Source organism: Rhipicephalus microplus, unplaced genomic scaffold (assembly GCF_043290135.1).
Source record: "Rhipicephalus microplus isolate Deutch F79 unplaced genomic scaffold, USDA_Rmic scaffold_39, whole genome shotgun sequence".
Lineage (NCBI taxonomy): Eukaryota > Metazoa > Arthropoda > Arachnida > Ixodida > Ixodidae > Rhipicephalus > Rhipicephalus microplus.
The window spans coordinates 2,342,080-2,368,012 of NW_027464612.1; positions in this window are offsets into that span (position 1 = coordinate 2,342,080).

Here is a 25,933-nt window from a genome sequence, read left to right on the forward strand (position 1 = left end):
TTCAAAGCTATCAGCGCAAAGAAAAAAAAGCGCCGCACCACCACCGGGTGGGCTCGAACCTCCAACCTTTCGGTTAACAGCCGATTGCGCTAGCCAATTGCGCCAGGGAGACAGTCCTGCTCCACTCTCACCGCCATCAGAACATATCTTCAAAGCTATCAGCCCAAAGAAAAAAAAGCACCGCACCACCACCGGGTGGGCTCGAACCTCCAACCTTTCGTTTAACAGCCAATCGCGCTAGCCAATTGCGCCACGGAGACAGTCCTGCTCCACTCTCACCACCATCCGAACATATCTTCAAAGCTATCAGCACAAAGAAAAAAAGCGCCGCACCACCACCAGGTGGGCTCGAAACTCAAACCTTTCGGTTAACAGCCGATCGCGCTAGCCAATTGCGCCATGGAGACAGTCCTGCTCCACTCTCACCACCACCAGAACATATCTTCAAACATATTACCACAAAGAAAAAAGCAACACACTACCACCGGGTGGGCTCGAACCTCCAACCTTTCGGTTAACAGCCAATCGCGCTAGCCAATTGCGCCAGGGAGACAGTCCTGCTCCACTCTCACCGCCATCAGAACATATCTTCAAAGCTATCAGCCCAAAGAAAAAAAAGCACCGCACCACCACCGGGTGGGCTCGAACCTCCAACCATTCGTTTAACAGCCAATCGCGCTAGCCAATTGCTCCACGGAGACAGTCCTGCTCCACTCTCACCACCATCAGAACATATCTTCTTGCTATCAGCACAAAGAAAAAAAGCGCCGCACCACCACCGGGTGGGCTCGAAACTCCAACCTTTCGGTTAACAGCCGATCGCGCTAGCCAATTGCGCCACGGAGACAGTCCTGCTCCACTCTCACCACCATCAGAAGATATCTTCAAAGCTATTACCACAAAGAAAAAAGCAACACACCATCACCGGGTGGGCTCGAACCTCCAACCTTTCGGTTAAAAGCCGATCGCGCTAGCCAACTGCGCCACGGAGACAGTCGTGCTCCACTCTCACCACCATCAAAACATATCTTCAAAGCTATCAGCGCAAAGAAAAAAGCAACACACCACTCCCGGGAGGGCTCGAACCTCCAACTTTTCGGTTAACAGCCGAACGCGTAAGCCAATTGCACCACGAAGACAGTCCTGCTCCACTCTCACCACCGTCAAAACATTTATTCAGAGCTATCACCCCAAAGAAAAAAAGCGCCGCACCACCACCGGGAGGGCTCGAAACTCCAACCTTTCGGTTAACAGCCGATCGCGCTAGCCCATTGCGCCACGGAGACAGTCCTGCTCCACTCTCACCACCATCAGAACATATCTTCAAAGCTATCAGCGCAAAGAAAAAAGCAACACACCACTCCCGGGAGGGCTCGAAACTCGAACCTTTCGGTTAACAGCCGATCGCGCTAGCCCTTTGCGCCACGGAGACAGTCTTGCTCCGCTCTCACCACCATCAGAACATATCTTCAAAGCTATCAGCCCAAAGAAAAAAAAGCGCCGCACCACCACCGGGTGGGCTCAAAACTCCAACCTTTCGGTTAACAGCCGATCGCGCTAGCCAATTGCGCCATTGAGACAGTCCTGCTCCACTCTCACTACCATCAGAACATATCTTAAAAGCTATTACCACAAAGAAAAAAAGCAACACACCACTCCCGGAAGGGCTCGAAACTCCAACCTTTCGGTTAACAGCCGATCGCGCAAGCCATTTGCGCCACGGAGACAGTCCTGCTCCACTTTCGCCACCATCACAACATATTGTTACGCCTGAAGTAGGGGTACGGGGGTTTATTGAACGGAAGCTGGGATGGCGAGGCCGCACCGGATAAAACTGCCGAGAGATCTTCTTCTTCCCAAGTCCACACTTCTATTCCCTCTTATCAATCCGGCACATACACGTCGTAATATTTCCCCCTTCGCAGACGAAGCGCACCGCGCGTTTCATGCATCGTCCCGCAGTCTAAAAGCTTTGAGGCGAGCCACATGGGTAACCTCGGTCTTGGTTGATCGTCTCCCACTAGCTGTCAGTCGTGCTATTTTATAATCTACTGCACTGAGGCGCTCAAGGACAACGAATGGGCCAGTGTAGTGGGCGAGAAGTTTTGTGGACAAGCCACGCTTGCGGATAGGCTTCCACACCATTACAAGGTCTCCCGGTTCATATGTGACGTGGCGGTGCTTGCTGTCGTAGCGGAGCTTTGAGCGGTCTTGCGATGCTATAGTACGCAGGCGGGCAAGACGCCGAGTTTCTTCTGCAAGGCATAGTGTTTCAGCTAATGAAGGATCGTCATTGTCATAAAACGAAAAGATAGTGTCCAGGGTATAACGAGGGGGTCGAACGTAAAGAAGGAAGAAAGGGCTGTGGCCGGTGGTTTCGTGTTGGGCAGTGTTGAAGGCATACGTGATGAACGGTAAGACGTCGTCCCAGTTCTTGTGATTGGACGCCACGTACATTGAAAGCATATTCACCAGTGTCCGGTTCGTTCGTTCAGTAAGGCCATTCGTCTGTGGATGGTAAGGTGTCGAATGACGAAGTTCCGAGCCACACATACGGAGCAGTTCCTCAACAACGTCTGCCGTAAACTGACGGCCGCGGTCGCTTATTATGACGCGAGGAGGTCCGTGGCGCAGTATGATAGAGTGCAGGAGAAAGGAGGATACTTCGCCAGCAGTCGCAGATGGCAGGGCGGCCGTTTCGCAGTAGCGGGTCAGGTAATCGGCGCACACTACAATCCAACGGTTGCCTTTTGCCGAGCGTGGAAAAGGGCCCACGAGGTCAATGCCAACTTGCTCAAAGGGAGTGCTGGGAGGCGTCACAGGCTGTAGAAGTCCAGCCGGAGCAGTCGTGACTGATTTGTGCGTCTGGCATTGAGTGCAACTGGCCACGTACTGCTCAACTGACTGGCGCATGCGTGGCCAGTAAAATCGCTCCTGTGTACGAAGGAGTGTTCGCGTCATTCCCAGGTGACCCGAAGTTGCGTCGTCGTGCATGGCGCGCAGAATGGAGGAACGGAGTGTGTGCGGCACCACCAGCAAGAAGCGGGAACCCGTGGCCGAGAAGGTCCTCTTGTAAAGTAATCCTTCACGAACGCAAAAGCGTCCGGCCAAAGTGGACGCTCGTGCTTCAGCAAATAATGGCTCCAAGCTGACATCCTTCCGCTGTTCATTTTCAAAGGTGGTCTTGTCCGGGAATACTGGAGTCACTGACGCAATTAGGTGATCGAAATTGTCGGCATCGCAAAGTGTTGTAGTAAGCGGCATCCGCGAAAGGCAGTCAGCGTCAGCGTGCTTCCTGCCACTCTTGTATGACACCGTGAAGTCATACTCTTGCAAGCGGAGGGCCCAGCGTGCCAGGCGGCCAGATGGGTCTCGGAGGCTTACAAGCCAGCACAAGGAATGATGGTCTGTGACCACTTGGAAGGGACGACCGTACAGGTATGAACGGAATCGCTGTACAGCGAAGACGAGTGCCAAACATTCTTGCTCAGTCACTGTGTAATTCCGTTCTGGTTTACTTAAAGTTCTGCTGGCATACGCAATGACATGTTCCTTTCCACTGTGTCGTTGTACTAGAACTGCACCTATGCCAATGCCACTGGCGTCAGTATGAACTTCGGTCGGCGCCGAAGGGTCGAAGTGTCGGAGAATGGGCTGCGATGTGAGTAAGAACTTGAGTTGGTTGAAAGACGTCTCACAGTCATGTGTCCATTCAAAGCTAGTACCTTGACGTAGCAGACTGGTCAAGGGGAAGGCAACGTCGGCGAATGCGGGAATAAATCGGCGAAAGTACGAGCACAGGCCTAGGAAGCTGCGAAGCTCTTTCGTTGAGCGAGGTGGTTTGCACGCTTTCACAGCTGCTGTCTTGCTCGGGTCAGGCCTGATCCCATCTTTGTTCACAAGGTGCCCAAGTACTAAGGTTTGTCGCTCGCCGAAATGACACTTCTTCGAATTAAGAACAAGGCCAGCGTTTCTAATGCATTCCAGAACAATGTCCACGCGTTCGTTGTGCTCACGAAATGTGCGCCCAAAGATCACGATGTCATCTAGGTAGCACATACAGACGTTCCATTTTAGGCCACGCAGAATGGTATCCATGAACCTTTCGAATGTGGCAGGAGCATTACATAATCCAAACGGCATCACGTTAAATTCATAAAGTCCGTCTGGAGTTATGAAAGCAGTCTTTTCCTTGTCCGCTGGATGCATGGGAATCTGCCAGTAGCCTGAACGTAAATCGATAGACGAGAAGTATGACGCCGAATGGAGACAGTCCAAGGCGTCATCAATTCGTGGAAGAGGATAAACATCTTTCTTCGTGATGGAGTTCAAACGGCGATAGTCGACACAAAATCTCCAGGTACCGTCTTTCTTTTTCACAAGGATCACAGGAGCTGCCCAAGGGCTCGATGATTCTTGAATGATGCCCTTTTGGAGCATTTCACGCACTTGATTGTCTATTATCTTGCGCTCGGACGGCGATACTCGGTACGGTTTTTGTCGGATTGGCTGTGCTGTTTGTGTATTTATCCTATGGCGTATACGAAATGGAGGAATGGAAGGCGTATGGTCACTCTGGGAGAAATCAAAAACTTGCAAGTACTTTAACAAAACGTCCACAAGCATTCTGCGCTTGTCGGCAGTCAGCGCCTTATCAACCATAGGTAAAACTTTCGAACTGTCTGAGCAGGCGGTCACTTGTTCATCCCGTCGAACGTCACTGAGGACAGCTACTGTTGTTGGCGAGTATTCTTTAAACGACGCTAGCTTAAGTCCTCCTGGTAGCAGCACCGGTTCGTTTGAATAATTCGTTGTCCAAAGGTCTGAACGACCTTCACTCACTGAAACTATGCTGTGGGGTACCAACGTGTTCTTCTTTATACAACTTAGATGGAAAGGCTCCACTAGCGCATCGAAACTGGTCTTATTGTCGTTAATATGCGAAGAAGCTACTGGAACGCGCACAGCACAGAAGGCCGGGATAACGGTATCTTCATAGACTCGGAGCGCACCGCTTTCCGTACCCGAATTCTCGATAAGTCCATGAGGAACAGCGTCACTTATGATAACTTCGCCATTTCGACAGTCTACAGTGGCTCCGCACATTCGCAAGAAATCTATGCCTAGAATGATGTCATGAGTGCTCCGCGGAAGAACCGTGAATTCTGTCACAAACACTTGATCACTCAGTAACACTGCCGCGGTACAAACACCAATCGGACACAACGAGTTGCCGCCCACGCCACAGAACGTTATCGCTTTCTCCAACAAAAAGGTCACCTTTCTTCCCAAACGAGCTTTGAACGCAGCACTCATGATCGACACGGCGGCTCCAGTGTCCACCAAAGCCATCGTATGTACACCATCAACAAAAACTTGCACTTTGTTTTTAAACATAAGCACCGGTGGAGGTATCTCTTCTTGCAGCGAATCACCAGCGACCTCACCCCCAGCGGCCGCGCTGCCTAGTTTTCCGGAGGCGGCGAAGGGTAGCGGCGCCTAGGAGACGGCGACCGATTGGAGCGAGGGGCTGGCGGGGGTGTCAGACTGCGGTCAGAGGCTGGAGAACGGTTTCGCAGCGGCCTTGGTGTCTCGTAAGATGCGCTTCCAGGGAACGTTGGTGCTTGTGCAAAGTCGGACAGGTGGGATCTCGGTGGCCAGTCGTACCTCGGCGGCTGCCGGTAGTTACAGTACCTGGCAATGTGGCCTTCGACGCCACAGTTGTAGCAGATGGGTAGGGGTCGCTCGCCGAACCACTGCTGAGAGCGCTGGGCTGTGTAGGGTCGCCTAACCGAACGGGGTGGAGCAGATTGCTGAACGGGAGCTGCGCGCCTCTGTGGGGCGGGGCCGGGACGAAGACGTTGGTCATACCGCTGGTCAGACGCGAATGAGTCTCGGCGTGGCCACGAAGCCCTAGCTTCGCGAACGTCTGTCACACATACTGATGGTGGCAGAGGAGCGAACGGGGCCGGGTAGTAGGATGAACAGGTAGGCGTATGGCGGATGGTGTCGTGGAACAGTGTGTCTTGTCGCTGTAGTTCTTCCCGCACTATTGTCCGGATAGTAGCGGCAAGGTCGGCGGGCGGGCTCACGTCGACGCTGGCGACCGTTGTTACATTTGCCAGCCTACCAAATTTCGGGGCAATACGACGGGTCTTTAGCTTCTCAAAAGTACGGCAGTGACGTTGGACGGCGGAGACGGAAGTGAGGTCTTCCCTGCCTATCAAAAAGTTGTAGACGTCCTCTGCTATACCCTTCAGAAGGTGGCCGACCATGTCCTCTTCAGTCATGTACGGGTCTATGATCTTGCAGAGCATCAGGACCTCCTCTATGTAGGTGGTACACGTTTCTCCAGGAGTCTGAGCTCTTTGAGCCAACGTGCGCTCCGCGCTCTTCTTTTTTGAATCAGAGTCGCCGAAGCATTTCTTGAGCTCTTCAGTGAAACGATCCCACGTTGTTAAGGAATCTTCGTGGTTTTCGTACCACATCAGAGCTGTTTCCGTGAGAAACAGCGCGACATTTCCCAGTTGGTCGGTGGCATCCCAGCAGTTGTACCGGCTCACCCTTTTGTACTGTGTCAGCCACGCATCCACATCTTCTCCTGCTCTTCCCGCGAACGGGCGGGGTTCCATATAGTGATATCGAGGTGCAGCTGGCACTGACCTTTGTGTGGTTGAGAAGGCGTGACCTTCGCTCTCGGCCATGGCAGTTGGTGTCGGTGGCAGACCGGCAATACGACGGCTCCGGCGAAGTTCGAACAGCTGTGGCTCCGTGGTTCGTCGACGTATACTGTACCCAGCACCTTCCACCACTCTGTTACGCCTGAAGTAGGGGTACGGGGGTTTATTGAACGGAAGCTGGGATGGCGAGGCCGCACCGGATAAAACTGCCGAGAGATCTTCTTCTTCCCAAGTCCACACTTCTATTCCCTCTTATCAATCCGGCACATACACGTCGTAATAATATCTTCAAAGCTATCAGTGCAAAGAAAAAAGCAACACACCATTCCCGGGAGGGCTTGAAACTCCAACCTTTCGGTTAACAGCCGATCGCGGTAGCCCATTGCGCCACGGGGACAGTCTTGCTCCACTCTCACCACCATCAGAACATATCTTCAAAGCTATCAGTGCAAAGAAAAAAAAGCGCCGCACCACCACCGGGTGGGCTCGAACCTCCAACCTTTCGGTTAACAGCCGATCGCGCAAGCCAAATGCGCCACGGAGACAGTCCTGCTCCACTCTACCAACCGTCAAAACATTTATTTAGAGCTATCACCCCAAAGAAAAAAAAGCGCCGCACCACCACCGGGAGGGCTCGAAACTCCAACCTTTCGGTTAGCAGCCGATCGCGCTAGCCCATTGCGCCACGGAGACAGTCTTGCTTCACTCTCGCCACCATCAGAACATATCTTCAAAGCTATCAGCACAAAGAAAAAAAAAGCGCCGCACCACCACCGGGTGGGCTCGAACCTCCAAACTTTCGGTTAACAGCCGATCACGCTAGCAAATTGCGCCACGGAGACAGTCCTGCTCCACTCTCACCACCATCAGAACATACCTTCAAAGCTATCAGCGCAAAGAAAAAAGCAACACACCACTCCCGGGAGGGCTCGAAACTCGAAACTTTCGGTTAACAGCCGATCGCGCTAGCCCTTTGCGCCACGGAGACAGTCTCGCTCCGCTCTCACCACCATCAGAACATATATTCAAAGCTATCAGCGCAAAGAAAAAAGCAACACACCACTCCCGGGCGGGCTCGAAACTCCAACCTTTCGGTTAACAGCCGATCGGGCTAGCCCATTGCGCCACGGAGACAAACTTGCTCCCTTCTCACCTCCATCAGAACATATCTTCAAAGCTATCAGCCCAAAGAAAAAAAAGCGCCGCACCACCACCGGGTGGGCTCGAACCTCCAACCTTTTGGTTAACAGCCGATCACACTAGCCAATTGCGCCACGGAGACAGTCGCGCTCCACTCTTACCACCATCGGAACATATCTTCAAAGCTATCAGCACAAAGAAAAAAGCAACACACCACTCCCGGGAGGGCTCGAACCTCCAACTTTTCGGTTAACAGGCGATCGCACTTCCAATTGCGACGGAGACAGTCCTGCTCCACTCTCACCACCATATGAACATATCTTTCAAGCTATCAGCCCAAAGAAAAAAAAAGCGCCGCATCACCACCAGGTGGGCTCGAACCTCCAACCTTTCGGTTAACGGCCGATCGCGCTAGCCAATTGCGCAACGGAGACAATCGTGCTCCACGCTCACCACCATCGGAAAATATCTTCGAAGCTATCAGCGCAAAGAAAAAAGCAACACACCCCACCCGGGAGGGCTCGAATCTCCAACTTTTTGGTTAACAGCCGATCGCGCTAGCCAATGGCGCCACGGGGACAGTCCTGCTCCACTCTCACCACCGTCAGAACATTTCTTCAGAGCTATCAGCCCAAAGAAAAAAAAGCGCCGCACCACCACCGGGTGGGCTCGAACCTCCAACCTTTCGATTAACAGCCGATCGCGCTAGCCAATTGCGCCACAGAGACAGTCGTGCTCCACTCTCACCACCGTCAGAACATTTCTTCAGAGCTATCGCCCCAAAGAAAGTAAAAGCGCCGCACCGCCACCGGGTGGGCTCGAACCTCCAACCTTTCGGTTACCAGCCGATCGCGCTAGCCAATAGCGCCACGGAGACAGTCCTGCTCCACGCTCACCACCATCAGAACATTTCTTCAGAGCTATCAGCCCAAAAAAAGCGCCGCACCACCACCGGGTGGGCTCGAAACTCCAACCTTTCGGTTAACAGCCGATCGCGCAAGCCAATTGTGCCACGGAGACAGTCCTGCTCCACTCTCACCACCATCAGAACATATCTTCAAAGCTATCAGTGCAAAGAAAAAAGCAACACACCACTCCCGGGAGCGCTCGAAACTCCAACCTTTCGGTTAACAGCCGATCGCGCTAGCCCATTCCGCCACGGGGACAGTCGTGCTCCACTCTCACCACCGTCAGACCATTTCTTCAGAGCTATCGCCCCAAAGAAAGAAAAAGCGCCGCACCACCACCGGGTGGGCTCGAACCTCCAACCTTTCGGTTAACAGCCGATCGCGCTAGCCAATTGCGCCATGGAGACAGTCCTGCTCCACTCTCACCACCATCAGAACATATCTTCAAAGCTATCAGTGCAAAGAAAAAAGCAACACACCACTCCCGGGAGGGCTCGAAACTCCAACCTTTCGGTTAACAGCCGATCGCGCTAACCCATTGCGCCACGTGGACAGTCTTGCTCCACTCTCACCACCATCAGAACATATCTTCAAAGCTATCAGCGCAAAGAAAAAAAAGCGCCGCACCACCACCGGGTGGGCTCGAACCTCCAACCTTTCGGTTAACAGCCGATTGCGCTAGCCAATTGCGCCAGGGAGACAGTCCTGCTCCACTCTCACCGCCATCAGAACATATCTTCAAAGCTATCAGCCCAAAGAAAAAAAAGCACCGCACCACCACCGGGTGGGCTCGAACCTCCAACCTTTCGTTTAACAGCCAATCGCGCTAGCCAATTGCGCCACGGAGACAGTCCTGCTCCACTCTCACCACCATCCGAACATATCTTCAAAGCTATCAGCACAAAGAAAAAAAAGCGCCGCACCACCACCGGGTGGGCTCGAAACTCAAACCTTTCGGTTAACAGCCGATCGCGCTAGCCGATTGCGCCATGGAGACAGTCCTGCTCCACTCTCACCACCATCAGAACATATCTTCAAAGCTATTACCACAAAGAAAAAAGCAACACACCACCACAGGGTGGGCTCGAACCTCCAACCTTTCGGTTAACAGCCGATCGCGCTAGCCAATTGCGCCAGGGAGACAGTCCTGCTCCACTCTCACCGCCATCAGAACATATCTTCAAAGCTATCAGCCCAAAGAAAAAAAAGCACCGCACCACCACCGGGTGGGCTCGAACCTCCAACCATTCGTTTAACAGCCAATCGCGCTAGCCAAATGCGCCACGGAGACAGTCCTGCTCCACTCTCACCACCATCAGAACATATCTTCAAAGCTATCAGCACAAAGAAAAAAGAGCGCCGCACCACCACCGGGTGGGCTCGAAACTCCAACCTTTCGGTTAACAGCCGATCGCGCTAGCCAATTGCGCCATGGAGACAGTCCTGCTCCACTCTCACCACCATCAGAAGATATCTTCAAAGCTATTACCACAAAGAAAAAAGCAACACACCATCACCGGGTGGGCTCGAACCTCCAACCTTTCGGTTAAAAGCCGATCGCGCTAGCCAACTGCGCCACGGAGACAGTCGTGCTCCACTCTCACCACCAACAAAACATATCTTCAAAGCTATCAGCGCAAAGAAAAAAGCAACACACCACTCCCGGGAGGGCTCGAACCTCCAACCTTTCGGTTAACAGCCGAACGCATAAGCCAATTGCAACACGAAGACAGTCCTGCTCCACTCTCACCACCGTCAAAACATTTATTCAGAGCTATCACCCCAAAGAAAAAAAGCGCCGCACCACCACCGGGAGGGCTCGAAACTCCAACCTTTCGGTTAACAGCCGATCGCGCTAGCCCATTGCGCCACGGAGACAGTCCTGCTCCACTCTCACCACCATCAGAACATATCTTCAAAGCTATCAGCGCAAAAAAAAAGCAACACACCACTCCCGGGAGGGCTCGAAACTCGAACCTTTCGGTTAACAGCCGATCGCGCTAGCCCTTTGCGCCACGGAGACAGTCTTGCTCCGCTCTCACCACCATCAGAACATATCTTCAAAGCTATCAGCCCAAAGAAAAAAAAGCGCCGCACCACCACCGGGTGGGCTCGAAACTCCAACCTTTCGGTTAACAGCCGATCGCGCTAGCCAATTGCGCCATTGAGACAGTCCTGCTCCACTCTCACCACCATCAGAACATATCTTAAAAGCTATTACCACAAAGAAAAAAAGCAACACACCACTCCCGGAAGGGCTCGAAACTCCAACCTTTCGGTTAACAGCCGATCGCGCAAGCCATTTGCGCCACGGAGACAGTCCTGCTCCACTTTCGCCACCATCACAACATATCTTCAAAGCTATCAGTGCAAAGAAAAAAGCAACACACCACTCCCGGGAGGGCTTGAAACTCCAACCTTTCGGTTAACAGCCGATCGCGGTAGCCCATTGCGCCACGGGGACAGTCTTGCTCCACTCTCACCACCATCAGAACATATCTTCAAAGCTATCAGTGCAAAGAAAAAAAGCGCCGCACCACCACCGGGTGGGCTCGAACCTCCAACCTTTCGGTTAACAGCCGATCGCGCAAGCCAAATGCGCCACGGAGACAGTCCTGCTCCACTCTACCAACCGTCAAAACATTTATTTAGAGCTATCACCCCAAAGAAAAAAAAGCGCCGCACCACCACCGGGAGGGCTCGAAACTCCAACGTTTCGGTTAACAGCCGATCGCGCTAGCCCATTGCGCCACGGAGACAGTCTTGCTTCACTCTCACCACCATCAGAACATATCTTCAAAGCTATCAGCACAAAGAAAAAAAAGGCGCCGCACCACCACCGGGTGGGCTCGAACCTCCAAACTTTCGGTTAACAGCCGATCGCGCTAGCCAATTGCGCCACGGAGACAGTCCTGCTCCACTCTCACCACCATCAGAACATACCTTCAAAGCTATCAGCGCAAAGAAAAAAGCAACACACCACTCCCGGGAGGGCTCGACACTCGAACTTTTCGGTTAACAGCCGATCGCGCTAGCCCTTTGCGCCACGGAGACAGTCTTGCTCCGCTCTCACCACCATCAGAACATATATTCAAAGCTATCAGCGCAAAGAAAAAAGCAACACACCACTCCCGGGCGGGCTCGAAACTCCAACCTTTCGGTTAACAGCCGATCGGGCTAGCCCATTGCGCCACGGAGACAAACTTGCTCCCTTCTCACCTCCATCAGAACATATCTTCAAAGCTATCAGCCCAAAGAAAAAAAAGCGCCGCACCACCACCGGGTGGGCTCGAACCTCCAACCTTTTGGTTAACAGCCGATCACACTAGCCAATTGCGCCACGGAGACAGTCGCGCTCCACTCTTACCACCATCGGAACATATCTTCAAAGCTATCAGCACAAAGAAAAAAGCAACACACCACTCCCGGGAGGGCTCGAACCTCCAACTTTTCGGTTAACAGCCGATCGCGCTGGCCAATTGCGCCACGGAGACAGTCCTGCTCCACTCTCACCACCATATGAACATATCTTTCAAGCTATCAGCCCAAAGAAAAAAAAGCGCCGCATCACCACCAGGTGGGCTCGAACCTCCAACCTTTCGGTTAACGGCCGATCGCGCTAGCCAATTGCGCAACGGAGACAATCGTGCTCCACGCTCACCACCATCGGAAAATATCTTCGAAGCTATCAGCGCAAAGAAAAAAGCAACACACCCCACCCGGGAGGGCTCGAACCTCCAACTTTTTGGTTAACAGCCGATCGCGCTAGCCAATGGCGCCACGGGGACAGTCCTGCTCCACACTCACCACCGTCAGAACATTTCTTCAGAGCTATCAGCCCAAAGAAAAAAAAGCGCCGCACCACCACCGGGTGGGCTCGAACCTCCAACCTTTCGATTAACAGCCGATCGCGCTAGCCAATTGCGCCACAGAGACAGTCGTGCTCCACTCTCACCACCGTCAGACCATTTCTTCAGAGCTATCGCCCCAAAGAAAGTAAAAGCGCCGCACCGCCACCGGGTGGGCTCGAACCTCCAACCTTTCGGTTAACAGCCGATCGCGCTAGCCAATAGCGCCACGGAGACAGTCCTGCTCCACTCTCACCACCATCAGAACATTTCTTCAGAGCTATCAGCCCAAAAAAAAAGCGCCGCACCACCACCGGGTGGGCTCGAAACTCCAACCTTTCGGTTAACAGCCGATCGCGCTAGCCAATTGCGCCATGGAGACAGTCCTGCTCCACTCTCACCACCTTCATAACATATCTTCAAAGCTATTACCACAAACAAAAGCAACACACCACACCCGGGAGGGCTCGAAACTCCAACCTTTCGGTTAACAGCCGATCGCGCTTGCCCATTGCGCCACGGAGACAGTCTTGCTCCCTTCTCCCCACCATCAGAACATATCTTCAAAGCTATCAGCCCAAAGAAAAAAAAGCGCCGCACCACCACCGGGTTGGCTCGAACCTCCAACCTTTCGGTTAACAGCCGATCACGCAAGCCAATTGCGCCACGGAGACAGTCCTGCTCCACTCTCACCACTATCAGAACATATCTTCAAAGCTATCAGTGCAAAGAAAAAAAAACGCCGCACCAACACCGGGGGGTGCTCGAACCTCCAACCTTTCGGTTAACAGCCGATCGCGCAAGCCAATTGCGCTACGAAGACAGTCCTGCTCCACTCTCACCACCATCAGAACATATCTTCAAAGCTATCAGTGCAAAGAAAAAAAGCAACACACCACTCCCGGGAGGGTTCGAAACTCCAACCTTTCGGTTAACAGCCAATCGCGCTAGCCAATTGCGCCACGGAGACTGTCTTGCTCCACTCTCACCACCATCAGAACATATCATCAAAGCTATCACCACAAAGAAAAAAAAGCGCCGCACCACCATCGGGTGGGCTCGAAACTCCAACCTTTCGGTTAACAGCCGATCGCGCAAGCCATTTGCGCCACGGAGACAGTCCTGCTCCACTTTCACCACCATCACAACACATCTTCAAAGCTATCAGTGCAAAGAAAAAAAAGCGCCGCACCACCATCGGGTGGGCTCGAAACTCCAACCTGTCGGTTAACAGCCGATCGCGCTAGCCAATTGCGCCATGGAGACAGTCCTGCTCCACTCTCACCACCATCAGAACATATCTTAAAAGCTATTACCACAAAGAAAAGAAGCAACACACCACTCCCGGAAGGGCTCGAAACTCCAACCTTTCGGTTAACAGCCGATCGCGCAAGCCATTTGCGCCACGGAGACAGTCCTGCTCCACTTTCACCACCATCACAACATATCTTCAAAGCTATCAGTGCAAAGAAAAAAGCAACACACCACTCCCGGGAGGGCTTGAAACTCCAACCTTTTGGTTAACAGCCGATTGCGGTAGCCCATTGCGCCACGGAGCCGTCTTGCTCCACTCTCACCACCATCAGAACATATCTTCAAAGCTATCAGTGCAAAGAAAAAAAAGCGCCGCACCACCACTGGGTGGGCTCGAACCTCCAACCTTTCGGTTAACAGCCGATCGCGCAAGCCAATTGCGCCACGGAGACAGTCCTGCTCCACTCTCACCACTATCAGAACATATCTTCAAAGCTATCAGTGCAAAGAAAAAAAAGCGCCGCACCAACACCGGGGGGTGCTCGAACCTCCAACCTTTCGGTTAACAGCCGATCGCGCAAGCCAATTGCGCTACGAAGACAGTCCTGCTCCACTCTCACCACCATCAGAACATATCTTCAAAGCTATCAGTGCAAAGAAAAAAAGCAACACACCACTCCCGGGAGGGTTCGAAACTCCAACCTTTCGGTTAACAGCCGATCGCGCAAGCCATTTGCGCCACGGAGACAGTCCTGCTCCACTTTCACCACCATCACAACACATCTTCAAAGCTATCAGTGCAAAGAAAAAAAAGCGCCGCACCACCATCGGGTGGGCTCGAAACTCCAACCTGTCGGTTAACAGCCGATCGCGCTAGCCAATTGCGCCATGGAGACAGTCCTGCTCTACTCTCACCACCATCAGAACATATCTTAAAAGCTATTACCACAAAGAAAAAAAGCAACACACCACTCCCGGAAGGGCTCGAAACTCCAACCTTTCGGTTAACAGCCGATCGCGCAAGCCATTTGCGCCACGGAGACAGTCCTGCTCCACTTTCACCACCATCACAACATATCTTCAAAGCTATCAGTGCAAAGAAAAAAGCAACACACCACTCCCGGGAGGGCTTGAAACTCCAACCTTTTGGTTAACAGCCGATTGCGGTAGCCCATTGCGCCACGGAGCCGTCTTGCTCCACTCTCACCACCATCAGAACATATCTTCAAAGCTATCAGTGCAAAGAAAAAAAAGCGCCGCACCACCACCGGGTGGGCTCGAACCTCCAACCTTTCGGTTAACAGCCGATCGCGCAAGCCAATTGCGCCACGGAGACAGTCCTGCTCCACTCTCACCACCGTCAAAACATTTATTTAGAGCTATCACCCCAAAGAAAAAAAAGCGCCGCACCACCACCGGGAGGGCTCGAAACTCCAACCTTTCGGTTAACAGCCGATCGCGCTAGCCCATTGCGCCAGGGAGACAGTCTTGCTTCACTCTCACCACCATCAGAACATATCTTCAAAGCTATCAGCACAAAGAAAAAAAAGCGCCGCACCACCACCGGGTGGGCTCGAACCTCCAAACTTTCGGTTAACAGCCGATCGCGCTAGCCAATTGCGCCACGGAGACAGTCCTGCTCCACTCTCAGCACCATCAGAGCATATCTTCAAAGCTATCAGCGCAAAGAAAAAAGCAACACACCACTCCCGGGAGGGCTCGAAACTCGAACCTCTCGGTTAACAGCCGATCGCGCTAGCTCTTTGCGCCACGGAGACAGTCTTGCTCCGCTCTCACCACCATCAGAACATATATTCAAAGCTATCAGCGCAAAGAAAAAAGCAACACACCACTCCCGGGCGGGCTCGAAACTCCAACCTTTCGGTTAACAGCCGATCGGGCTAGCCCATTGCGCCACGGAGACAAACTTGCTCCCTTCTCACCTCCATGAGAACATATCTTCAAAGCTATCAGCCCAAAGAAAAAAAAGCGCCGCACCACCACCGGGTGGGCTCGAACCTCCAACCTTTCGGTTAACAGCCGATCCAACTTGCCGATTGCGCCACGGAGACAGTCGCGCTCCACTCTCACCACCATCAGAACATATCTTCAGAGCTATCAGCACAAAAAAAAAGCAACAAACCACTCCCGGGAGGGCTCGAACCTCCAACATTTCGGTTAACAGCCGATCGCGCTGGCCAATTGCGCCACGGAGACAGTCCTGCTCCACTCTCACCACCATATGAACATATCTTTCAAGCTATCAGCCCAAAGAAAAAAAAAGCGCCGCACCACTACCAGGTGGGCTCGAACCTCCAACCTTTCGGTTAACGGCCGATCGCGCTAGCCAATTGCGCAACGGAGACAATCGTGCTCCACGCTCACCACCATCGGCAAATATCTTCGAAGCTATCAGCGCAAAGAAAAAAGGGACACACCCCACCCGGGAGGACTCGAACCTCCAACATTTCGGTTAACAGCCGATCGCGCTGGCCAATTGCGCCACGGAGACAGTCCTGCTCCACTCTAACCACCGTCAGAACATATCTCCAAAGCTATCAGCACAAAGAAAAAAAAGCGCCACATCATCACCGGGTGGGCTCGAACCTCCAAACTTTCGGTTAACAGCCGATCGCGCTAGCCAACTGCGCGACGGAGACAGTCGTGCTCCACACTCACCACCATCAGAACATATCTTCAAAGCTATCAGCGCAAAGAAAAAAGGAACACACCACTCCCGGGAGGGCTCGAAACTCCAATCTTTCGGTTAACAGCCGATCGCGCTAGCCAATTGCGCCACAGAGACAGTCGTGCTCCACTCTCACCACCGTCAGACCATTTCTTCAGAGCTATCGCTCCAAAGAAAAAAAAAGCGCCGCACCACCCCCGGGTGGGCTCGAACCTCCAACCTTTCGGTTAACAGCCGATCGCGCTAGCCAATTGCGCCATGGAGACAGTCCTGCTCCACTCTCAGCACCATCAGAACATATCTTCAAAGCTATCAGCACAAAGAAAAAAAGCGCCACACCATCACCGGGTGGGCTCGAACCTCTAACCTTTCGGTTAAAAGCCGATCGCGCTAGCCAACTGCGCCACGGAGACAGTCGTGCTCCACTCTAACCACCATCAAAACATATCTTCAAAGCTATCAGCGCAAAGAAAAAAGCAACACACCACTCCCGGGAGGGCTCGAACCTCCAACCTTTCGGTTAACAGCCGAACGCGTAAGCCAATTGCACCACGAAGACAGTCCTGCTCCACTCTCACCACCGTCAAAACATTTATTCAGAGCTATCACCCCAAAGAAAAAAAGCGCCGCACCACCACCGGGAGGGCTCGAAACTCCAACCTTTCGGTTAACAGCCGATCGCGCTAGCCCATTGCGCCACGGAGAAAGTCCTGCTCCACTCTCACCACCATCAGAACATATCTTCAAAGCTATCAGCGCAAAGAAAAAAGCAACACACCACTCCCGGGAGGGCTCGAAACTCGAACCTTTCGGTTAACAGCCGATCGCGCTAGCCCTTTGCGCCACGGAGACAGTCTTGCTCCGCTCTCACCACCATCAGAACATATCTTCAAAGCTATTAGCCCAAAGAAAAAAAAGCGCCGCACCACCAACGGGTGGGCTCGAAACTCCAACCTTTCGGTTAACAGCCGATCGCGCTAGCCAATTGCGCCATTGAGACAGTCCTGCTCCACTCTCACCACCATCAGAACATATCTTAAAAGCTATTACCACAAAGAAAAAAAGCAACACACCACTCCCGGAAGGGCTCGAAACTCCAACCTTTCGGTTAACAGCCGATCGCGCAAGCCATTTGCGCCACGGAGACAGTCCTGCTCCACTTTCGCCACCATCACAACATATCTTCAAAGCTATCAGTGCAAAGAAAAAAGCAACACACCACTCCCGGGAGGGCTTGAAACTCCAACCTTTCGGTTAACAGCCGATCGCGGTAGCCCATTGCGCCACGGGGACAGTCTTGCTCCACTCTCACCACCATCAGAACATATCTTCAAAGCTATCAGTGCAAAGAAAAAAAAGCGCCGCACCACCACCGGGTGGGCTCGAACCTCCAACCTTTCGGTTAACAGCCGATCGCGCAAGCCAAATGCGCCACGGAGACAGTCCTGCTCCACTCTACCAACCGTCAAAACATTTTTTTAGAGCTATCACCCCAAAGAAAAAAATGCGCCGCACCACCACCGGGAGGGCTCGAAACTCCAACCTTTCGGTTAACAGCCGATCGCGCTAGCCAATTGCGCCACGGAGACAGTCCTGCTCCACTCTCACCACCATATGAACATATCTTTCAAGCTATCAGCCCAAAGAAAAAAAAAGCGCCGCACCACTACCAGGTGGGCTCGAACCTCCAACCTTTCGGTTAACGGCCGATCGCGCTAGCCAATTGCGCAACGGAGACAATCGTGCTCCACGCTCACCACCATCGGCAAATATCTTCGAAGCTATCAGCGCAAAGAAAAAAGCAACACACCCCACCCGGGAGGGCTCGAACCTCCAACTTTTTGGTTAACAGCCGATCGCACTAGCCAATGGCGCCACGGGGACAGTCCTGCTCCACTCTCACCACCGTCAGAACATATCTCCAAAGCTATCAGCACAAAGAAAAAAAAGCGCCACATCATCACCGGGTGGGCTCGAACCTCCAAACTTTCGGTTAACAGCCGATCGCGCTAGCCAACTGCGCCACGGAGACAGTCGTGCTCCACACTCACCACCATCAGAACATATCTTCAAAGCTATCAGCGCAAAGAAAAAAGGAACACACCACTCCCGGGTGGGCTCGAACCTCCAACATTTCGGTTAACAGCCGATCGCGCTAGCCAATTGCGCCATGGAGACAGTCCTGCTCCACTCTCAGCACCATCAGAACATATCTTCAAAGCTGTCAGCACAAAGAAAAAAAGCGCCACACCATCACCGGGTGGGCTCGAACCTCTAACCTTTCGGTTAAAAGCCGATCGCGCTAGCCAACTGCGCCACGGAGACAGTCGTGCTCCACTCTAACCACCATCAAAACATATCTTCAAAGCTATCAGCGCAAAGAAAAAAGCAACACACCACTCCCGGGAGGGCTCGAACCTCCAACCTTTCGGTTAACAGCCGAACGCGTAAGCCAATTGCACCACGAAGACAGTCCTGCTCCACTCTCACCACCGTCAAAACATTTATTCAGAGCTAGCACCCCAAAGAAAAAAAGCGCCGCACCACCACCGGGAGGGCTCGAAACTCCAACCTTTCGGTTAACAGCCGATCGCGCTAGCCCATTGCGCCACGGAGAAAGTCCTGCTCCACTCTCACCACCATCAGAACATATCTTCAAAGCTATCAGCGCAAAGAAAAAAGCAACACACCACTCCCGGGAGGGCTCGAAACTCGAACCTTTCGGTTAACAGCCGATCGCGCTAGCCCTTTGCGCCACGGAGACAGTCTTGCTCCGCTCTCACCACCATCAGAACATATCTTCAAAGCTATTAGCCCAAAGAAAAAAAAGCGCCGCACCACCAACGGGTGGGCTCGAAACTCCAACCTTTCGGTTAACAGCCGATCGCGCTAGCCAATTGCGCCATTGAGACAGTCCTGCTCCACTCTCACCACCATCAGAACATATCTTAAAAGCTATTACCACAAAGAAAAAAAGCAACACACCACTCCCGGAAGGGCTCGAAACTCCAACCTTTCGGTTAACAGCCGATCGCGCAAGCCATTTGCGCCACGGAGACAGTCCTGCTCCACTTTCGCCACCATCACAACATATCTTCAAAGCTATCAGTGCAAAGAAAAAAGCAACACACCACTCCCGGGAGGGCTTGAAACTCCAACCTTTCGGTTAACAGCCGATCGCGGTAGCCCATTGCGCCACGGGGACAGTCTTGCTCCACTCTCACCACCATCAGAACATATCTTCAAAGCTATCAGTGCAAAGAAAAAAAAGCGCCGCACCACCACCGGGTGGGCTCGAACCTCCAACCTTTCGGTTAACAGCCGATCGCGCAAGCCAAATGCGCCACGGAGACAGTCCTGCTCCACTCTACCAACCGTCAAAACATTTATTTAGAGCTATCACCCCAAAGAAAAAAATGCGCCGCACCACCACCGGGAGGGCTCGAAACTCGAAGCTTTCGGTTAACAGCCGATCGCGCTAGCCTTTTGCGCCACGGAGACAGTCTTGCTCCGCTCTCACCACCATCAGAACATATATTCAAAGCTATCAGCGCAAAGAAAAAAGCAACACACCACTCCCGGGCGGGCTCGAAACTCCAACTTTTCGGTTAACAGCCGATCGGGCTAGCCCATTGCGCCACGGAGACAAACTTGCTCCCTTCTCACCTCCATCAGAACATATCTTCAAAGCTATCAGCCCAAAGAAAAAAAAGCGCCGCACCACCACCGGGTGGGCTCGAACCTCCAACCTTTTGGTTAACAGCCGATCACACTAGCCAATTGCGCCACGGAGACAGTCGCGCTCCACTCTTACCACCATCGGAACATATTTTCAAAGCTATCAGCACAAAGAAAAAAGCAACACACCACTCCCGGGAGGGCTCGAACCTCCAACTTTTCGGTTAACAGCCGATCGGGCTGGCCAATTGCGCCACGGAGACAGTCCTGCTCCACTCTCACCACCATATGAACATATCTTTCAAGCTATCAGCCCAAAGAAAAAAAAAGCGCCGCATACCACCAGGTGGGCTCGAACCTCCAACCTTTCGGTTAACGGCCAATCGCGCTAGCCAATTGCGCAACTGAGACAATCGTGCTCCACGCTCACCACCATCGGAAAATATCTTCGAAGCTATCAGCGCAAAGAAAAAAGCAACACACCCCACCCGGGAGGGCTCGAACCTCCAACTTTTTGGTTAACAGCCGATCGCGCTAGCCAATGGCGCCACGGGGACAGTCCTGCTCCACTCTCACCACCGTCAGAACATTTCTTCAGAGCTATCAGCCCAAAGAAAAAAAAAGCGCCGCACCACCACCGGGTGGGCTCGAACCTCCAACCTTTCGATTAACACCCGATCGCGCTAGCCAATTGCGCCACAGAGACAGTCGTGCTCCACTCTCACCACCGTCAGACCATTTCTTCAGAGCTATCGCCCCAAAGAAAGTAAAAGCGCCGCACCGCCACCGGGTGGGCTCGAACCTCCAACCTTTCGGTTAACAGCCGATCGCGCTAGCCAATAGCGCCACGGAGACAGTCCTGCTCCACTCTCACCACCATCAGAACATTTCTTCAGAGCTATCAGCCCAAAAAAAGCGCCGCACCACCACCGGGTGGGCTCGAAACTCCAACCTTTCGGTTAACAGCCGATCGCGCTAGCCAATTGCGCCATGGAGACAGTCCTGCTCCACTCTCACCACCTTCAGAACATATCTTCAAAGCTATTACCACAAAAAAAGCAACACACCACACCCGGGAGGGCTCAAAACTCCAACCTTTCGGTTAACAGCCGATCTCGCTAGCCCATTGCGCCACGGAGACAGTCTTGCTCCCTTCTCACCACCATCAGAACATATCTTCAAAGCTATCAGCCCAAAGAAAAAAAAAGCGCCGCACCACCACCGGGTGGGCTCGAACCTCCAACCTTTCGGTTAACAGCCGATCACGCAAGCCAATTGCGCCACGAAGACAGTCCTGCTCCACTCTCACCACTATCAGAACATATCTTCAAAGCTATCAGTGCAAAGAAAAAAAAGCGCCGCACCACCACCGGGGGGTGCTCGAACCTCCAACCTTTCGGTTAACAGCCGATCGCGCTAGCCAATTGCGCCATGGAGACAGTCGTGCTCCACTCTCACCACAATCAGAACATATCTTCAAAGCTATTACCACAAAGAAAAAAGCAACACACCGCTCCTGGGAGGGCTCGAACCTCCAACCTTTCGGTTAACAGCCGATCGCGCAAGCCAATTGCGCCGCGGAGACAGTCCTGCTCCACTCTCACCACCATCAGAACATATCTTCAAAGCTATCAGTGCAAAGAAAAAAGCAACACACCACTCCCGGGAGCGCTCGAAACTCCAACCTTTCGGTTAACAGCCGATTTCGCTAGCCCATTCCGCCACGGGGACAGTCGTGCTCCACTCTCACCACCGTCAGACCATTTCTTCAGAGCTATCGCCCCAAAGAAAAAAAAGCACCGCACCACCACCAGGTGGGCTGGAACCTCCAACCTTTCGGTTAACAGCCAATCGCGTTAGCCAATTGCGCCACAGAGACAGTCCTGCTCCACTCTCACCACCATCAGAACATATCTTCAAAGCTATCAGCAAAAAAAAAGCGCCGCACCACCACCAGGTGGGTTCGAAACTCCAACCTTTCGGTTAACAGCCGATCGCGCTAGCCAATTGCGCCATGGAGACAGTCCTGCTCCACTCTCACCACCATCAGAACATATCTTCAAAGCTATTACCACAAAAAAAAGGAACACACCACTCCTGGGAGGGCTAGAAACTCCAACCTTTCGGTTAACAGCCGATCGCGATAGCTCATTGCGCCACGGAGACAGCCTTGCTCCACTCTCAACACCATCAGAACATATCATCAAAGCTATTAGCGCAAAGAAAAAAAGCGCCGCGCCACCACCGGGTGGGCTCGAACCTCCAAACTTTCGGTTAACAGCCGATCGCGCTAGCCAATTGCGCCACGGAGACAGTCCTGCTCCACTGTCACCACCATCGGAACATATCTTCAAAGCTATCAGCCCAAATAAAAAAAGCACCGCACCACCACCGGGTGGGCTCAAACCTCCAACCTTTCGGTTAACAGCCAATCGCGCTAGCCAATTGCGCCACGGAGACAATCGTGCTCCACGCTCACCACCATCATACCATTTCTTCAGAGCTATCGCCCCCCCCCCAAAAAAAAGCGCCGCACCACCACCGGGTGGGCTCGAACCTCCAACCTTTCGGTTAACAGCCGATCGCGCTAGCCAATTGCGCCACGGAGACAGTCCTGCTTCACTCTCACCGCCGTCAGACCATTTCTTCAGAGCTATCAGCCCAAAGAAAAAAAAGCGCCGCACCACCACCGGGTGGGCTCGAAACTCCAACCTTTCGGTTAACAGCCGATCGCGCTAGCCAATAGCGCCAAGGAGACCGTCCTGCTCCACTCTCACCACCATCAGAACATATCTTCAAAGCTATTACTACAAAGAAAAAAGCAACACACCACTCCCGGAAGGGCTCAAAACTCCAACCTTTCGGTTAACAGCCGATCGCGCTAGCCCATTGCGCCACGGGGACAGTCTTGCTCCACTCTCACCACCATCAGTACATATCTTCAAAGCTATCAGCACAAAGAAAAAAAAGCGCCGCACCACCACCGGGTGGGCTCGAACCTCCAAGCTTTCGGTTAACAGCCGATCGCGCAAGCCAATTGCGCCACAGAGACAGTCCTGCTCAACTCTCACCACCATCAGAACATATCTTCAAAGCTATCAGCCCACAGAAAAAAAAGAACCGCACCACCACCGGGTGGGCTCGAACCTCCAACCTTTCGGTTAACAGCCAATCGCGCTAGCCAATTGCGCCACGGAGACAGTCCTGCTCCACCCTCCACCATCAGAACATATCTTCAAAGCTATCAGCAAAAAGAAAAAAAAGCGCCGCACCACCACCAGGTGGGTTCGAAACTCCAACCTTTCGGTTAACAGCCGATCGCGCTAGACAATTGCGCCATGGAGACAGTCCTGCTCCACTCTCACCACCATCAGAACATATCTTCAAAGCTATTACCACAAAAAAAGCAACACACCACTCCTGGGAGGGCTAGAAACTCCAACCTTTCGGTTAACAGCCGATCGCGATAGCTCATTGCGCCACGGAGACAGCCTTGCTCCACTCTCAACACCATCAGAACATATCTTCAAAGCTGTTAGCGCAAAGAAAAAAAGCGCCGCGCCACCACCGGGTGGGCTCGAACCTCCACCTTTCGGTTAACAGCCGATCGCGCTAGCCAATTGCGCCACGGAGACAGTCCTGCTCCACTTTCACCACCATCAGAACATATCTTCAAAGCTATTAGTGCAAAGAAAAAAGCAACACACCACTCCCGGGAGGGCTCGAAACTCCAAACATTCGGTTAACAGCCGATCGCGCTAGCCCAATGCGCCACGGGGACTGTCTTGCTCCACTCTCACCACCATCAGAACATATCTTCAAAGCTATCAGCACAAAGAAAAAAAAAGCGCCGCACCACCACCGGGTGGGCTCGAACCTCCAAACTTTCGGTTAACAGCCGATCGCGCAAGCCAATTGCGCCACGGAGACAGTCCTGCTCCACTGTCACCACCATCAGAACATATCTTCAAAGCTATCAGCCCAAATAAAAAAAGCACCGCACCACCACCGGGTGGGCTCAAACCTCCAACCTTTCGGTTAACAGCCAATCGCGCTAGCGAATTCCGCCACGGAGACAGTCCTGCTCCACTCTCACCACCCTCAGAACATATCTTCAAATCTATCAGCACAAAGAAAAAAAAGCGCCACACCACCACCGGGTGGGCTCGAACCTCCAACGTTTCGGTTAACAGCCGATCGCGCAAGCCAATTGCGCCACGGAGAAAGCCCTGCTCCACTCTCACCATCGTCAAAACATTTATTCAGAGCTATCACCCCAAAGAAAAAAAAGCGCCGCACCACCACCGGGAGGGCTCGAAACTCCAACCTTTCGGTTAACAGCCGATCGCGCTAGTCCATTGCGCCACGAAGACAGTCTTGCTCCACTCTCACCATCATCAGAACATATCTTCAAAGCTATCAGCGCAAAGAAAAAAAAGCGCCGTAACACCACCGGGTGGGCTCGAACCTCCAACCTTTCGGTTAACAGCCGATCGCGCTAGCCAATTGCGCCACGGAGACAGTCCTGCTCCACTCTCACCACCATCAGAACATATCTTCAAAGCTATCAGCGCAAAGAAAAAAGCAACACACCACTCCCGGGAGGGCTCGAAACTCGAAGCTTTCGGTTAACAGCCGATCGCGCTAGCCTTTTGCGCCACGGAGACAGTCTTGCTCCGCTCTCACCACCATCAGAACATATATTCAAAGCTATTCGCGCAAAGAAAAAAGCAACACACCACTCCCGGGCGGGCTCGAAACTCCAACTTTTCGGTTAACAGCCGATCGGGCTAGCCCATTGCGCCACGGAGACAAACTTGCTCCCTTCTCACCTCCATCAGAACATATCTTCAAAGCTATCAGCCCAAAGAAAAAAAAGCGCCGCACCACCACCGGGTGGGCTCGAACCTCCAACCTTTTGGTTAACAGCCGATCACACTAGCCAATTGCGCCACGGAGACAGTCGCGCTCCACTCTTACCACCATCGGAACATATCTTCAAAGCTATCAGCACAAAGAAAAAAGCAACACACCACTCCCGGGAGGGCTCGAACCTCCAACTTTTCGGTTAACAGCCGATCGCGCTGGCCAATCGCGCCACGGAGACAGTCCTGCTCCACTCTCACCACCATATGAACATATCTTTCAAGCTATCAGCCCAAAGAAAAAAAAAGCGCCGCATACCACCAGGTGGGCTCGAACCTCCAACCTTTCGGTTAACGGCCAATCGCGCTAGCCAATTGCGACGGAGACAATCGTGCTCCACGCTCACCACCATCGGAAAATATCTTCAAAGCTATCAGCGCAAAGAAAAAAGCAACACACCCCACCCGGGAGGGCTCGAACCTCCAACTTTTTGGTTAACAGCCGATCGCGCTAGCCAATGGCGCCACGGGGACAGTCCTGCTCCACTCTCACCACCGTCAGAACATTTCTTCAGAGCTATCAGCCCAAAGAAAAAAAAGCGCCGCACCATTACCGGGTGGGCTCGAACCTCCAACCTTTCGATTAACACCCGATCGCGCTAGCCAATTGCGCCACAGAGACAGTCGTGCTCCACTCTCACCACCGTCAGACCATTTCTTCAGAGCTATCGCCCCAAAGAAAGTAAAAGCGCCGCACCGCCACCGGGTGGGCTCGAACCTCCAACCTTTCGGTTAACAGCCGATCGCGCTAGCCAATAGCGCCACGGAGACAGTCCCTCTCCACTCTCACCACCATCAGAACATTTCTTCA